Genomic DNA, 16,076 nt, shown 5'->3' on the forward strand with positions numbered 1-16,076 from the left:
TTACTTCTTGATTATAAAAGGGAACTTCTCACCCTTTTGAAGGGGGTTGTAATTTTAATATACGAAGTGTAATTTGGAAGAAGACAGCGCGTTGTAATGACATTTGAATTTGATGATTAATACATGAATTGAGTTGCTGTTCACTCATGATATTCTGAAGTAGTTAAGCAGTATTCGCTAACAGCTTGGGCCTGGTCACTAGTGGATTCCACTGCTATTCCCTGTGTTTTTACTTTTCCTTTACTGCAAGTTTAATTATTCTGCTTTACAGTTTTACAGACGATTTACTTTCATTGGTGTGGAATTCATGTATGTATTTCATTACTTCTTAATTCTGCCAATTGATTTCATTTATTTATGTTGTGGATTGAATTAATCATTAGAAGAGAGTTATTTCCAGTTCATTAAAAGATAGAGTGTTATTGATTGGATTGGATGCTTTATTCTTTTGCAGTAGTTTAGATTCAACTGGAAGAGCTCTGTTATTGCTACGGTGCACTCAGTTGATGTGATTGCAATTAGAATATCTTGATTAAGATTGAGTCTTGGTTTTGATTAAGGTTGAGTTTTGATGCTTAGATAGATTATTTTCCTTTAAGTTACAAGCTTGAGATTTATGATTTGATCTATTTACTCTTGTATTGAATTTAATAAATTATCTCAAATCATTACTCTCCGTAGATATAGTGTTTTCACATATTGTGTACACTCTTGGAACAGAAAGACGTACCTACATTGATGATTAATGTGAGGCAATTAGGAGTTTTTAAAGACACATTATAGCACCCAACACCAAGCATGTACATTTCTATGTATCTCAAGGAAATGTGAGAAATGAGGAAAATACAAGAAATTGGAATTGAGGAAAATGATCCATAAGTAAGAATAATAAAGGTATTGGTAATTAGCCAATGAATATGGTTCATTACAAAAAATCCACAAGAAATAATGAAGCAGATATTGGAAATCAACCAATGAATATGACTCATCATAAAGCATCCACACGAAAAATTGAAGCTAGTGTTGAAAATCAACAAATAAGTATGGGTCCTCAATGAAATAACTTCAGAAGGTTAAGGTCTACTCTATGTTTAGGTATCAAAATAATTTTTTTGGTTATTGTTTCTCATGCACATGGTTTGGCCACAAAGCACAAGATTCTAGGAGCTATGATATTATGAGATAGAGGATATTATCAAATACCTAGATGGAAACTTTTGGACTAAATTAGAAGAATACCTAAACAATTTACACAAGTATTGAATCTTGATGTTGAATGTCACGTATGTCACAATGAAGGTCATATAACACGAGACGATAGACTCAACTTGCAGGTCAGAGGTTGCATGTGAGGAGGAAATTGAAGGAAAATAATGGAAAATTAAATAAATTAGAGGCATGAATAATAAAAAGACCTCAGAGCATTAGTTGGTATCTTTTGTCAGCCTTTCTTCAATTCATTTTTAAAATTAATCTCAGAGAGGATAAGAGCACCTGTTAGAAAATTATATATTACGGAGCAATGGAACACATAAAATATTGCAGAAATATAAACACAGAAAACGCGCAAAACAAGAGAGACACAGATATACGTGGTTCACCCAGTTTGGGCTACGTCCACCCCGAATAATCAGTCCTTCCTTTCTATTATCCAGCAAAATGAAGAGATACAACCTATAGCAAAACCGCTGTAATATCCTCTGTTTTCTCTCACAGTCTCACCTCTATGTTTCTCGCTCACCGAATACACATCTATCTCACAGCCTCAAATACAATGCCCTCATATAAAGAGAGGGGTTGCCTTCTAGGGCAAAAAACCCTAAACTAAACATAAGTTCTACCGTCAGATCATCCGCCTAATGAATGGCCCAGATTGACTAGAAATTACTATACTTTTACAAGGCAATTTTACAGCTGTTTTTAGCTTCGGGGGCACTGCCCCCCGAAACCCCCCGCCAGGGGGGGCTCCCAAAAGTCGCTGCCGCCCCCCCTGGACCCCCCACGGCAGCGATTATTTTACGGGCAGCATTGCCGCCCCATTTTGAACTGGGGTCCAATATGTCGGTACTATAGAAGATAATCAGGCTCCACACCCAACAGCACCAATAGGAGAAGAAGATCAAGCAAGAAAAGGAAGGAAATCAAGCAAATAAAGGACAAGGAAAGGAATGGAAAGAAAACATCAAGCAAGGAAAGGTTGGCTCAAGTAGCTTCAATAGGAATACTTGCAGGTAAAAGATTGCATGTATGATTTCATAGCTAGTTTTGACATGCATGGTATGTGCATGTTGGTATTTTGTTCTCTTGTTATTGGTGGCATGGTTTTGCTAGGTTTTGACAGTGGTTCTCATCCTTTCCTTGCCATTTCTGGATAGCCATGGTGTGATGGGATTGTTATCGATTTTAAGCTCTAGAATAGCCTGATGGTTTTGAAATCCGAGGAAGAGGTGGTCTCAAGAAAATTCCCAAAGGCCTAGGAATCCCTTGACCGGTAATAGTGAGATACACGGTAAAGCCTGAAAGTGGAGATAGGAAAATTCCTCAATGATGGTGAAGGAATCCGGAATCATTCCAAGCTCTGTTTGGTTTGTTGATCTCAGGACTGGTTTAGATGATATCACGGTATGGTGAGGGTGGAGGTGGTTTAACCTATGGATTCCCTTGGTTGTCTTTGGATTGGTTTATCCATGAGATCCCACAATGATGGTTGCAATATGGCATAAGGGTGACTGGAAAAAAGAAATATTTGGTTCATCCATGTCTATGGTCAGGTGGTACGTGGAAGTCCCAAACCTGGTTGGCTCTTGCCTATGTTTAATGAAAGCTAAGTTCTCATGCTTTTGATTGCTAAATGTACTTGCTATTATGTGGCTTTAATGGTTGTTCTCTTATTGATATTTATATGGTTATATGTTGGTTATAAGCATGGTTATGTGATAGTTCACAATCATGTCTCTTTTCATGTTTTTACTTGTAATTGAAAGAATAATGGATGCAAGACCTAATTGATGTTAATATGGGGAATGTGAGAAGGTGGTGACCCTTCTTGTTAAGTCTCAAATGAGTTTTCAGTCCCTTATATTCATACTTGCATTCATGACTTGTAGGTTGCATATCTACCAAGTGTTTGAAGGAACGTCAGTCCCAGTTGGGGATGGTCAGGTCTAGTCCTAGTGTCGTCTTTTGGTTTACAAGAATTTTCCTTATGTATTTTATGAATTATGCAAGTCACATGCATTTAAGGTCTGAGGCTTCACCACAGCCCTCGAAAATAGCCTTAAATTCTGCAGTCACTGGCATAGAATTGGAAGGAAAATTCTATAGTTGTTGGGTGCAGGAATTACACTTAAGTAAAATCCTCAACACTTAAATTGTCAACTCGGGGGATTTGTAAACTTAGAGATGAATCATAGGTAATTCCAGAGATGGTATGAATGTTTCTAATATCAATTCCTACTTTCTTTAAAGGAAAGATTGCAGAATCAAACTATAGAGAAAAAGGCAACTTGAACCATCAAAATAATCTAAGGCTGGAACAAGAAGAAATGTACTTGCAAAAGAGATTCAGAAATAAAAGGGGAAATTACTCTAGCTGACTATTGATTAACTATTGAGAGTGTGTTTTCTTTAGCAAAGACACTTTAGCAGTCTTCAACAGATGGGCCCTTCAAACCTGCTTATGTAAAGATTTCCTTCTCGCAAGAATCGATCTTGCACTAGTGCAGTCTGCTTGCACTAGTGCAGGAACAACGATTTATGCAGAGGGTGTAAAATGATGTCTGTACTAAAAGTGCTTTTTTTTCGTGCAAGGGCTTGAACTTTCTCAAGTCTAGAGCACTCAGATCTAGTAACAAGAAACTGGTTCTTGTACCTGATCAGAGCTTCTTACACTTTAACTTTTAATTCTTGAAATCAATGCTTAATTACTGCAAGTGTTATGAAGCCAAATTGCATACCAAAAAGATGAATGTTTCTGAGTTTATCAAAGTGCAGAAATAGAGAAACAATCGTTTTAATTTGTCCCATTATGAAATATTAGTGAAAGCAATAAAGATGTTAGAAGTAAACTAAAAAGGCTTACTGCATCACACCATCTAGCATTGGTGCAGGAACAGTTCTTTTGCTTGGAGTAGGTGAGGAAAACCAAACAAAATGTGCTGAAAGTGAATAGCACACCAACATGCGCTAGTGCAGGTAATTTCTCCTGCTCGAACCAGGTGGGGAAAAACCAAACAAAACGTGCAAAAGGTGAATAGCACACCAACGTGCACTAGTGCAGGTAATTTCTCCTGCTCAAACCAGGTAGGGAAAAACCAGTCCAAAATCAGATGCAGGGAAAGGAAATTTAACTACTTCATGCTGTAGATCTGCTTTCACTCAAACATAAATTTAGATGCTATAAATTAAATCACACTTGGCAGTTTAAAACATAAATTACAAGAACAGAAAAGAGGGAGAACGTGCTGGGTTGGTTGGGCCCTAGCCAACTAGCGCGCTTCCCTTTCAAATAAAAACACTACTCAGTAATTTATCAATTCATTAGCATTCAAAACATAAAAAGATACATTTTTTGAACATAAGGCGGAGCTCCCTTTCTTATTAAATCATAAAGGCAAATACATGCGTGATTACATATCTAGCCTAGATTCGGGTGATAACAAAAGACAAGCCTATTACCGCCTTCCTGGTTCTATCTCTGTTCTATACAATTCTATTAATCATTAACCATTTCATCCTATTTACATTTCTCCTTATATAGATCCTTGGCTGAAGGCCAAAAGGATCATTTAACTCGTTACATAGCTGATTGCAGAATTTAGATCGTTACAACAAATTACATGACCGATTGCAGAATTTAGATCGTTACAACAAATTACATGACCGATTGCAGATCCTTCAACTAATTACAAAACGATTGCAAAATAAGCTTTTGGCCTTCAAAATTAGGCATTTTAACAGAATAGGTCGTGGCTATCTCTAGTTGTTTGTTCCTCCTAAATCTGATCTTAGCTACTCTAGATTGCCTTACTGTCATAACTGGGACTCGGATGCCTTCAGATATGTTCTGTTGTCGTGGGTAAGGAGGTGCAAAATTAGGCGGCAATCAAGGAGATCCGGATTTGCTGCCAAGATTAGCGGTGTTGGCATTGGTGCGAGATCCGATCTACACTAAGATTAGCGGTCAAGGTAAGCTCTTAACTATTAAATAACATAGGAGGTATCGATAAGTTACGGAAGTAATTATAAGCAAGAAATCACGTAATAAATAATTAATAAATGCTAAGTTAAGTTAGAAAATGTAAAATATGAAGTTAATGCAAAATGTCTCATCATTCTTTCACTAGTGCAAGATGAGTGCATATAAGATAGGTAAAATAGGGGTAAATGGTTATGATTTGGGAAGGGAAAAATGGTCAAAAAGGGTGAAACTTAGGGGACTAACATCCTCCCATCCCTAAACTGTTGTGTGTCCTCACACAACTCTTTACCTCTGCAAAAAGCTTCAAAACTTTAAGCACTCCAGTCAATCTTGCCCTAGCATGTTGTCCTCTGGATGCACTGTTTCAACCTTCTTCTTCTTGATGTGCCTTAACTTCTTTGCTACCTTTTTCAACCGCCTGAAACAGCGTCCAGCCCAATATTTCCAAACTCTGACCTCACTTTTCTTTTGTTTGAGCTCTGCCATCAATTCTCCTCTGCTTTGTTCTTTCTCCTCCTGTGCTTCGGCCACAAGTTGCTCCAAGTTTTGCACTTGGAGCTCTAACTCAGCTATCTGAGCAGCAGGAGTCACCAATTCTTTTCCTCCCTCTATCTCAGCAGGGGCTGTAACTTTCTCAGGGACTTCCATATCTACCATGGTCACATCAGGGAATTCTTCTCCCTGTGGTCCCTCTTTTTCTGGGTCTTCTTCCTTCTGCTCTTCTTCCTCCGGTTCCTCTTCATCTAGTTTTGCCTTTTCTTTTTCAGGTTCTTCCACCTCTTCTTCTTCTTCTTCTTCTGTTTCTTCGTCGTTTGGTTCCTCCTCTCCTATCTCTTCTTCTTCTGGTTCTTTTTCCTCTGGGGATTCCTCTGCAGATTCTTCTCCTCCTGCATCTTCTTCTTCTTCTGCTTTTTCTTCTATTTCCGGTTCCTCCTCTCGCATTGGTGCTTCTTCTTGTACTAGTGCAGGATGGGGTTCCACACCCTGTGGGGGCTGTGGTTCTTCACCTACATCAGATATTTTACTCTTCTTATGGGGCCTTTTGATAAAATCAGCCAACAGAGTATCGTCCTCGACCTCTGCAATCTTTGCCACGTCTGCAAGGACCGATAGATTTTCGTGCTCAGAGGCCTGTGCCTGTGTAGAAGGGGTTTCTTCAGTGGGTGCACTAGCTATTTCCTTAGTGGAAGACGAGGCCTTCTCTTTTGTCGATTTCTCTGACCACTTCCTTTTCACACTAGTGCGAGAAGGACTTCCCTTTTCGCTTTTTCTTGGGCCCTTGCTTGTGCTAGCGGGGGCCTCTGTCTTCTTTTCCTCGGCTGACCCTTCGTGCAACTGTTTCAACAACTCTTCCCATGACATACCTTTCCTCTCCAATTGTTTTAGGACCAAGATTTTGATTAGGCCGTGATGGTATAACCTTGTATCAACCTGATCCTCCCTTCCATCCTGTATGCTTTTAGCCATTTTCTCCAGGCTTTTGAGCAAAAAGTAGGGGAAGTTCATCCTCCAACGAATGTGTCAGCCTGCTTCAAAATGTTGCAGCATTCTAAAATGATACACCAGGGTGCGAGTGTATCTCCCTTCGCAGGTCAAGAACTTCTGCAAAATAAACAAGAGGTCTTGCCATTAACCCAGCAGGGCTTTGCGTGGGACTCTGAGTTTCCAGTCCACCTCTATCTTTTTATCAACAACGAAACGCTGCTAGCGTTTCCTCTCCAGCTTTTGATTCTTGAACCATTGTTCTCCCATGTTCTCCAAGCCCGTTGCTACTGCTATGAATTCCTCCGTGACTTTAAATTTGAGCGGCCCAATTCTCACTTGGCCGTTCTTAAAACTTCTTGCAAATCGTAGGGTGACTTCTCTATCATACCTGTCGAACTTCTGCAGGAACTGTAGAAATCCTGACTCTCGCAACAGTGAAAGACTATTGCGATATTCGGCAGTTTCCTCAATTTTGCTGAGAGACAGGGGCTCAATTTGGACAGGCGGCATCACTGTTGGCGGTTATGAACAGTCGAGCTTTGAGACTTTGCATGCAATACCGGGAAATCGGCCTTCATAAATAAAAAATCTAACCGTTCATCCATCATATCTCTGATTCATCTCCATAGATACTCATCATCTCTGGTCAGGCCTAATTGGTACGCGTGGCGGTGGTTTAACGGTTAAGTGCAATAATAATTACGGTGAAGGGACATTTAGGATAAATGGAGGAGCGGGGGAATTATGAGTGAAAGACGTTTAAGATCATGGCGGAGCGGGGTAGATTACATGCAAGCAACGGTTAACACATTTTTACATTTCTTCATAATTAAAAAGAGGAACTTAGCATTCATTAAAAAGATCATTATTTCCACTTAAAAAAGCTTTGTACTTTTAATTAATTTCCTCCTAGGTAGTATAATAGCATAAATACTTGTTGATGAAATGAAAAGACTTCATATAACTTTCCATAATGACCACTTTCTTATGCCATATGATAACTTGTACTATGCTGCTGATGAGGTGCATGCTCGTACTGATCTTGCACCGCTTAAATCATCTGCTGGTACTTTTCTGCTTATCTTTATCACATAGGACAACATGCTTGCACTAGTGCAAGCATAATATTAAGACAGAGAATTAAAATATAGGCTGGATTTTCACATGATTTCCTCAACTTTATGCTGAAATTTTTCTTCGCCCTTTCTGATGTTTCAGAGCACATCCTTTTGCTCTTTGTATGCAAGATCCTGTAATAAATTCATGAGGGAATAAAGAAGTGGGAAAGGGGAATGTTTAGAATGGGAAGGAATTCTATTACAGGGATTCCAGGAAAGTAACAAAAGAGGGAATAAATAGAAGTGGGATAGGGAAAAAATTCAGGGATAAAGTGGGATTTCTTCGAAGCGGACAGGGTAAATTTAGAAGAATGTGGGAAGGTCAATATTCTAGGATCAAAGAAGAAAACTGAGGGAGTATTACGAAAGTGGAATATGAAGAAAGACAGAAAATTTTCTGGAAAGTCTGCCTGCACTGGTGCAAGAAAAATAACTGTAGCGAAAATTAAGTGTTACTTGAATAAAAAATATCCATGCTAATTACCCCAACTGTATAAAGGTTGGTTCTGCTGAACCTGCTTCTACTTGGTGGTAGCTTAGCACATCTAAAGATCAAGCAACATTTTCTTTTTATTAGAAATTTTTGATCTTCCTGCCAGCAAGTTGGTTTTCAGGTTGATCCTTCTGCAATCATGTCAGCAAATTGATTTTCATAATTACAGGAAAATATTTTTCTTTACTTATATATATATATATATATATATATATATATATATATATATATTGAGAAGAAGAAGAATTCATGTTTCCAAAAGGTTGGTATTACCATTCTCCACTACCGTCCCAAATTGCTATTGGACTTGTTGTGTAAAATCTTTCTTGGTAAGTGGCTGAAATTACTTCTTTAGCCTGTGTCCATTTACCAAGAATATTGAATCTTGTCCATCAATAGTTTTAACTTCGACTGCTCCATTCTCAAATACTCAGATCACTTCATAAGGTCCCATCCAACGTGTATGGAACTTCCCTTTAAAAATTTTAAATGTAGAATCATAAAGGAGCACCCAATCACCTGGTTGGAACTGCTTTTTCTGAATAAACTTGTCATGCCACCTTTTACGTTGCTCCTGAATCCGTATGTTCTATTGAACAACATCTCTTCGAAATTCATCTAACTCATTTAATTGGAGAAGACGCTGTTGCTATGCCTCAGAGAGATCTAGTCCTAACTAAACTGTAGTCCTGAAAGTTTTGATCTGGAATTCAATTGGTAACAGAACCTGTTTGCCATATACCAGCTCATATGGTGTATGTCCCGTGCTATTTCTCCAAGTGGTTCTGTATGCCCACAAAGCTTCTGGTAATCTTTCAGCCCAGTCTTTTCAATGCATATTGACTGTCTTTGTAAGAATGGACTCGATCACTTTGTTTGTAGATTCCACCTGGCCATTTGCTTGTGGGTGATATGGTGTGGACTTCCTGTGTCGGATCTTGTATTGCTCCATTACACCCTGTACTAGATTAGAAATAAACTATGGACCATTGTTAGAAACAATTTCTCTAGGCACACCAAATCTAGTAAAGATTTCAGTAAAAAGAAAATCAACAACAACTTTTTCTGTAGCAAAAGAAACAACTTTAGCTTCTACCCATTTCATAACAAAATCTGTACAAACCAAGATATGCTTTTTACTTAATGATGTTGGATTTATTGGTCCTATAAAATCAATAGCCCATTTTTCAAATGGTTTAATCATAACTTGAGGACATAAAGGCATTTCATTGGTTTGATTAGGTTGGCCGATTCGTTGACAGCTATCAAAGTGCTTGACATACTGTCTGACATCCTTAAACAAGGAAGGCCAATAGTAACCAGCGTGTAATACTTTATATGCATTTTAGATAGAGGAGGAATGACCTGTTACAGAGTTTTGTGAACCCAACGTTTCAGACTGCCATGTGAGTCCATAATCAGGGGATGCGACAATAGATATTCTTCAACCTTAATGATGAATCCATGAGCTATGTTTAGGGTATATATATAGGTTATTAAGGAATGAAGTGAGAAATTAGGTCGGCCATTTATATGCAGTCCGCTTATCAGCGAAGTGGCCTCCACATGGTTCATCATGAGCAGATTTCAATATTTCAAACACTTCTTCCTCTCTTACACACCTACAAATAATCAGATCTGGGCCTGTGTAAAAGAGATCTCCTTGAATCCAGGAGTATGCAACACTTTTATGAATAATATTCTACTTTTCATGAGCGGACAAGTGGGGTGGTGTTTTCCAAGTAACCAACTAATTAGTAATGTCAGCAAACCACAGAGAATCTGTTGACATAGAAAAAAGATTTTCATATGGAAAATCATCATTAACAGGAGTAGTTTCACTAGGATTATCTAATCTAGAAAGAAAATCTGCTACAACATTAGATTTTCCTGGTCTATCTACAATAGTAATATTAAAATCCTGCAAGAATAGTAACCACCTAGTCACTCTACCACTAGTTAATGGTTTGTTCATCAAATATTTAATCACGGAATGATCAGTATGTAAAAATACTTCATATCTTGTAATGTAGTGTCTGAACTTATTAATTGCAAAAATCACAGCTAAAAAATCCTTCTCTATAACTGTATAATTTAATTCAATAGAAGACAATTTTTTACTAATATAATAAATAGGATAGGATTTCTTATTTTCCTCTTGTCCTATAGCTGCGCTAATTGCCAAATCTGAAGCATCAGAGGAAATATGAAAAGGCAGAGACCAGTTAGGACCTCTCAAAACTGGTGCCTGTACTAACTTTTCCTTCAATGTTTCAAAGGACTATTGGTAAGCTGTAGTCCAAGAAAATTCACTATCCTTAGCTAGAAGTCTGAAAAGAGGAGCAGCTATTTTAGAAAAAATTTCAATGAATCTTCTATAGTAACCAGCATGTCCTAAGAAACCTCTTACTTCCCTTTGAGTTTTTGGTGTAGGAAGATGCAGAATGATTTCAATCTTTGCTGGATCAACCTGGATACCTTTACTAGAAATCAAATGGCCAAGTACCACTCCCGCTTTTCACATCAATCTACATTTCTTGTCACTCAAAGCGAGATGAGCTTCCTCACAACGAAGAAGTACTTTTTCCAAGTTTTCAAGAGCTTCTTGAAAAGAATCACCAAACACAGAAAAGTCATCCATATAAATTTCCACAAATTCCAGATCAGCAAAAATAGCCAAGACTACCCTTTGAAAGGTAGCCGGGGCATTACATAAGCCAAAGGGGAGCACTCTATAAGCAAATGTACCCCATGGACATGTAAAAGTAGTCTTATCTTGATCTTCGGGTGCAATCTGTATCTGGTTATAGCCACTGAAGCCATCCAAAAAGGAAAAGTATTCCTTTCCTGCAAGGGTATCAAGCACCTGGTCAATGAATGGGAGTGGCTTTGTTTAATTCTCGATAATCAATACAAATATGCCATCTTCCATCTTTCTTAGGTACTAGCACTAATGGAGAGACCCACTGACTATCAGAAATAGGATAGATAAAACCAACATCCAAGAGTTTCTATACTTCTTCTTTCACAATATCTCTTAGAGTTGGATTCATTCGCCTTTGGGGTTTTCAGACAGGTCAGGATCCTTCCTGAATATAGATATGATGTGTGCAAGTTTCAGGAGGGATACCCTTCATATCTTCATAACCCCATGCAAAGGCACTAAGATGGTTTTGCAACAAATTCACAAGCTGCTCTCGCTGAGATGAGTCCAAATATGAACTAATATACAAGGATTTACCAGGGCTAATCTCAACAAGAGTAGTATCAGGCTCAGGAGTACTCAAGGGAGTGGTCAAATGCAGTGGTACAGAAGAATGGGGATCATGATCATCTTGAAAATCTAGGCTGAAAATTTGGCTCAATGGCTCAAAATTAGGCATAGTGTCTAGATTATTCAGGAAGTCTTGAATCTCATCTTCTTGTGAAGACCCAGTATAATGATGGATAAGGGAGATGGGCTAAGTCTCGTCATCACTACTTTGATCCAACCACAAAGTATCTCGAAGGTCCTGAATGGATCTGGCAGGGGGATATAAGGTAACTTTCTTCCTAGAGTCTCCATGTGAAATATACATATCACCAGAACGACATCCAATATATGCATCGACGGTAGCAAGCCATGGTTGACCCAAGATCAAGGGATGTCCTCCTACTGGGTTCTTTGGATGAAGCACAATGAAATCAGCAGGATATTCCCAAGAATCTAATGAGATGATCACATCATCCAATACTCCTTCTAGCTTAATTTTAGATCTATTTGCTAATTCAAGCACAGTGGGAGTAGGGCGAAGATGGGATAACTGAAGTTGATCCATGGTTTGCTTAGTCATGACATTAATGCCTGCCCCCAGGTCTATAAGAAAATTAGAGACAAGGACATTACCAATCTGAATTGAGACAATAGGGTTTCCAGGATCAATATATTTTTCCATATATACACATCCTATCATCAACTTTGTCGCCCTACCAACAAAATGAATGGTTTGGGGTTCCAATGTCTTCCTTCCGGGTTTCTTGAGACAAAGTTCCTTAATAATCTTAGTGCAAATATGGATCTCTTTGATGGCTTGAAGCAAAGGTATCTTAATGAAAAGATTTTGAAGCTTTGATGCCAAGCTAGTCCCAGAAATAGGCTCACTTCTTTCCATCACTAGTCTCTTTGGGAAGGGAGGCTGGTTGGAAGAGGGTGGCAAGGATCCAGAGGGTAAGGGCCGCTTGGTGACTGCTTTCGGAGAATGGTTAGGAGCTTCCTCCTCTCCTTTCTCTTCAACAATCACTGTGGGTTGGTTTTGATTTTCTAATGTTACAGTCCTTCCCGATCTTAACTGAATATCACGAACCCCAACTGGAATAGACTGGTACTCAAATGGTAAAGGTGGCTTTGTTACATAAATCATTTTCACTACTTTTTTATTGTTAGGATTAGACTTAGGTTGAGCAGGAAATTAAGGAGGTCAAAAGGGTAGAGGTAAAGGAAATGGTGGATTAGAGTGACTCGGAAGTTGCAACATTGAATTTTGTGTATGAGGATATGACTGCTTAGGTGGCTGGTAGGAATATGGGGAATGAGTTGGCCCTCTCCAACCTTGCTGCCATGGTTGAGAAGGTTGCCCATGCTGATATTGATTTCCAAACTGCCACTGCTGATTAGTGTTAAGATAAGAATATGCATGTGAATTATAACCAAAATAGTGTGGAGAAAATTTAGGAGCCATACTTGCACCTACCTGAGGCCAACTTCTTCTTTCTCCCATAGCATTCAAGTATTCAGCTTCAGGTTGTCCCCCTATAAATACAGCTTTAAGTCCTGGTATAGAGGGACATTTCTCTGTGATATGGTCTTCTGCACAAATAGCACACTTATTAGTTTCTTTTAAATTAAGAGGAAACTCTTTAGGCGGATGCTTATCTCTACATTTAGGATAGAAAATACATAGTGACTCTTGTTCTTTATACATTTTTGCTGAAATTTTAAAGAGTCCAACTGTTTAGAAACAACATTCATTATATCGATTTTCATGTTTTCCATTTTATTCTCTAGTCAAATAATCATAGCATCAGTAGATTCAGTTTTTCTATTTCTATTTCGAGTTCCTCTACCAGATCTATACTAATTTCTTGAAAATTTCCTGCGTAATTCACAGATTTGATCAAAAGTTTGTTGGGAGATATCACCTTGTCCTAGCATATTTAGATTATTTCTAGCATTATCAGTAAGTCCTCCTAAGAACAAGGTTCTAATAGTGCTGGGATCCAGCTTAAGTTTCGACCTTTGTAAAATATACAGAAATCTTTCTAAGTAATCTTCAAGAGTTTCATCATCATCCTGTATGATCATAAAAATTTCATCTTGCATGTCCCGAGTTTTGCAATATTCCTGATATTTAGACAAAAACACTTTCTTCATCTGTTCCCAAGAGGTTATAGAGTTTCCTCTTAGCCCCATGAACCAACACAAGGCTGAGTCCTTTAGAGTAGCAGGAAATAATCTTAACTTCTGAGCGTCAGTTGAATAATCATAACTTCTACACAAATATCAAACTCGAATAGAAAAGATTCAGGGTCTTCATGAACTTTACCATGGGAATGGGGGAGAGCTGATGGTGGAATATTATTCATTTGTGTCACAGTATCATGATCCACAATTGGAAACACAAAAGTGGATTGTTCTCCACTTACCTGGTTTTCACCAGACCCTTCCACGTAATCTTCATGATCTGCCATTGTTTCTCTCCTACTCTTAACAAGTTGAACCACGCCTGAGTTGTTGTCACCAGAATCCAGGTGGATTGTTCCTGCGTGATGGGTTTGAATTGGATTGGGCTTCTTGCTCATAGAAGGAGACCCAATATGAGAATTATTTCCAGAATTCTTTTGGCCCTTAGTGGGCTTTGAACCCTTACCTTTCCTAGGCATTCATTTCAGAAAAAAAGAAGAAAGAAAAACAATAAGTAATTTCTAATAGTAAAAAATGCTGTCAGTAATCAATTAACACCAGTAAAATTCCTTCAAAAGAAAAATCTTTCCCAAACAATACTGAAAGAAAAAATTACCTCTATTGTACAATCAGAAAATTCTTACCAATTCAAATTGCCTCCCCGGAAACAGCGCCAAAATTTTGGGTATAGGAGTTACACTTAAGTAAACTCCTCAACACTTAAATTGTCAACCCGAGGGATTCGTAAACTTAGAGACGAAGCGCAGGCAATGCCAGAGATGGTATGAATGTTTCTAATGTCAATTCATACTTTCTTTAAAGGAAACATTGTAGAATCAAACTATAGAGAAAAAGTAAACTTGAACCATCAAAATAATCTAAGGCTGGAACAAGAAGAAATGTACTTGCAAAAGAGATTCAAAAATAAAAGGGGAAATTATTCTAGCTGACTATTGATTAACTACTGAGGGTGTGTTTTCTTTAGCAAAGACACTTTAGCAGTCTTCAATAGATGGGCCCTCCAAACTTGCTTATGTAAATATTTCCTTCTCGCAAGAATCGATCTTTCACTAGTGCAGTCTGCTTGCACTAGTGCAGGAACAATGATTTATGTAGAGGGTGTAAAATGATGTCTGTACTAAAAGTGCTTTTCTTCATGCAAGGGGTTGAACTCTCTCAAGTCCAGAGCACTCAGATCTAGTAACAAGAAACTGGTTTTTGTACCCGATTAGAGCTTCTTACACTTTAACTTTTAATTCTTGAAATCAATGCTTAATTACTGCAAGTGTTATGAAGCCAAATTGCATACCAAAAAGATGAATGTTTCTGAGTTTATCAAAGTGTAGAAATAGAGAAACAATCTTTTTAATTTGTCCTGTTATGAAATATTAGTGAAAGCAAGAAAGTTGTTAGAAGTAAACTAAAAAGGCTTGCTGCATCACACCATCTAGCACTGGTGCAGGAATAGTTCTTCTGCTCGGACCAGGCGGGGAAAACCAAGCAAAACGTCCAGAAAGTGAATAGCACACCAATGTGCGTTGGTGTAGGTAATTTCTCCTGCTCGAACCAGGCGGGGAAAAACTGAACAAAACGTGCAGAAAGTGAATAGCACACCAACGTGCGTGCACTGGTGTAGGTAATTTCTCTTGCTTGAACCAGGCGGGGAAAAACCAATCCAAAATCAGATGGAGGGAAAGGAAATTTAACAACTTCACGTTGTAGATCTGCTTTCACTCAAACAGAAATTCAGATGCTGTAAATTAAATCAAACTTGGCAGTTTAAAACATAAATTACAAGAACAAAAAAGAGGGAGTACGTGCCTGGTTGGTTGGGCCCTAGCCAACCAGTGCATTTCCCTTTCAAATAAAAACGCTGCTTAGTACTTGATTAATTCATCGGCATTCAAAACATAAAAAGATACAGTTTTTGGAACATAAGGCGGAGCTCCCTTTCTTATTGAATCATAAAGGAAAATACATGCGTGATTACATATCCAGCCCAGATTCGAGCGATAACAAAAGATAGACCTATTACCGCCTTCCTAGTTCTATCTTTGTTCTATACAATTCTATTAATCATTAACCATTTTGTCCTATTTACATTTCTACTTATATAGATCCTTGGCCGAAGGCCAAAAGGATCGTTTAACTCATTACATAGCTGATTGCAGAATTTAGATCGTTACAACAAATTACATGACCGATTGCAGATCGTTCAACTAATTACACACCGATTGCAAAATAAACTTTTGGCCTTCAAAATTAGGCATTTTAATAGAATAGGCCGTGGCTATCTCTAGTTGTTCGTTCCTCCTAAATCCAATTTTAGATACTCTAGAT

This window comes from Pinus tabuliformis, chromosome 5_2, assembly GCF_031772625.1.
Source record: "Pinus tabuliformis cultivar Carrire ecotype Pingquan chromosome 5_2, CPIR1, whole genome shotgun sequence".
Lineage (NCBI taxonomy): Eukaryota > Viridiplantae > Streptophyta > Pinopsida > Pinales > Pinaceae > Pinus > Pinus tabuliformis.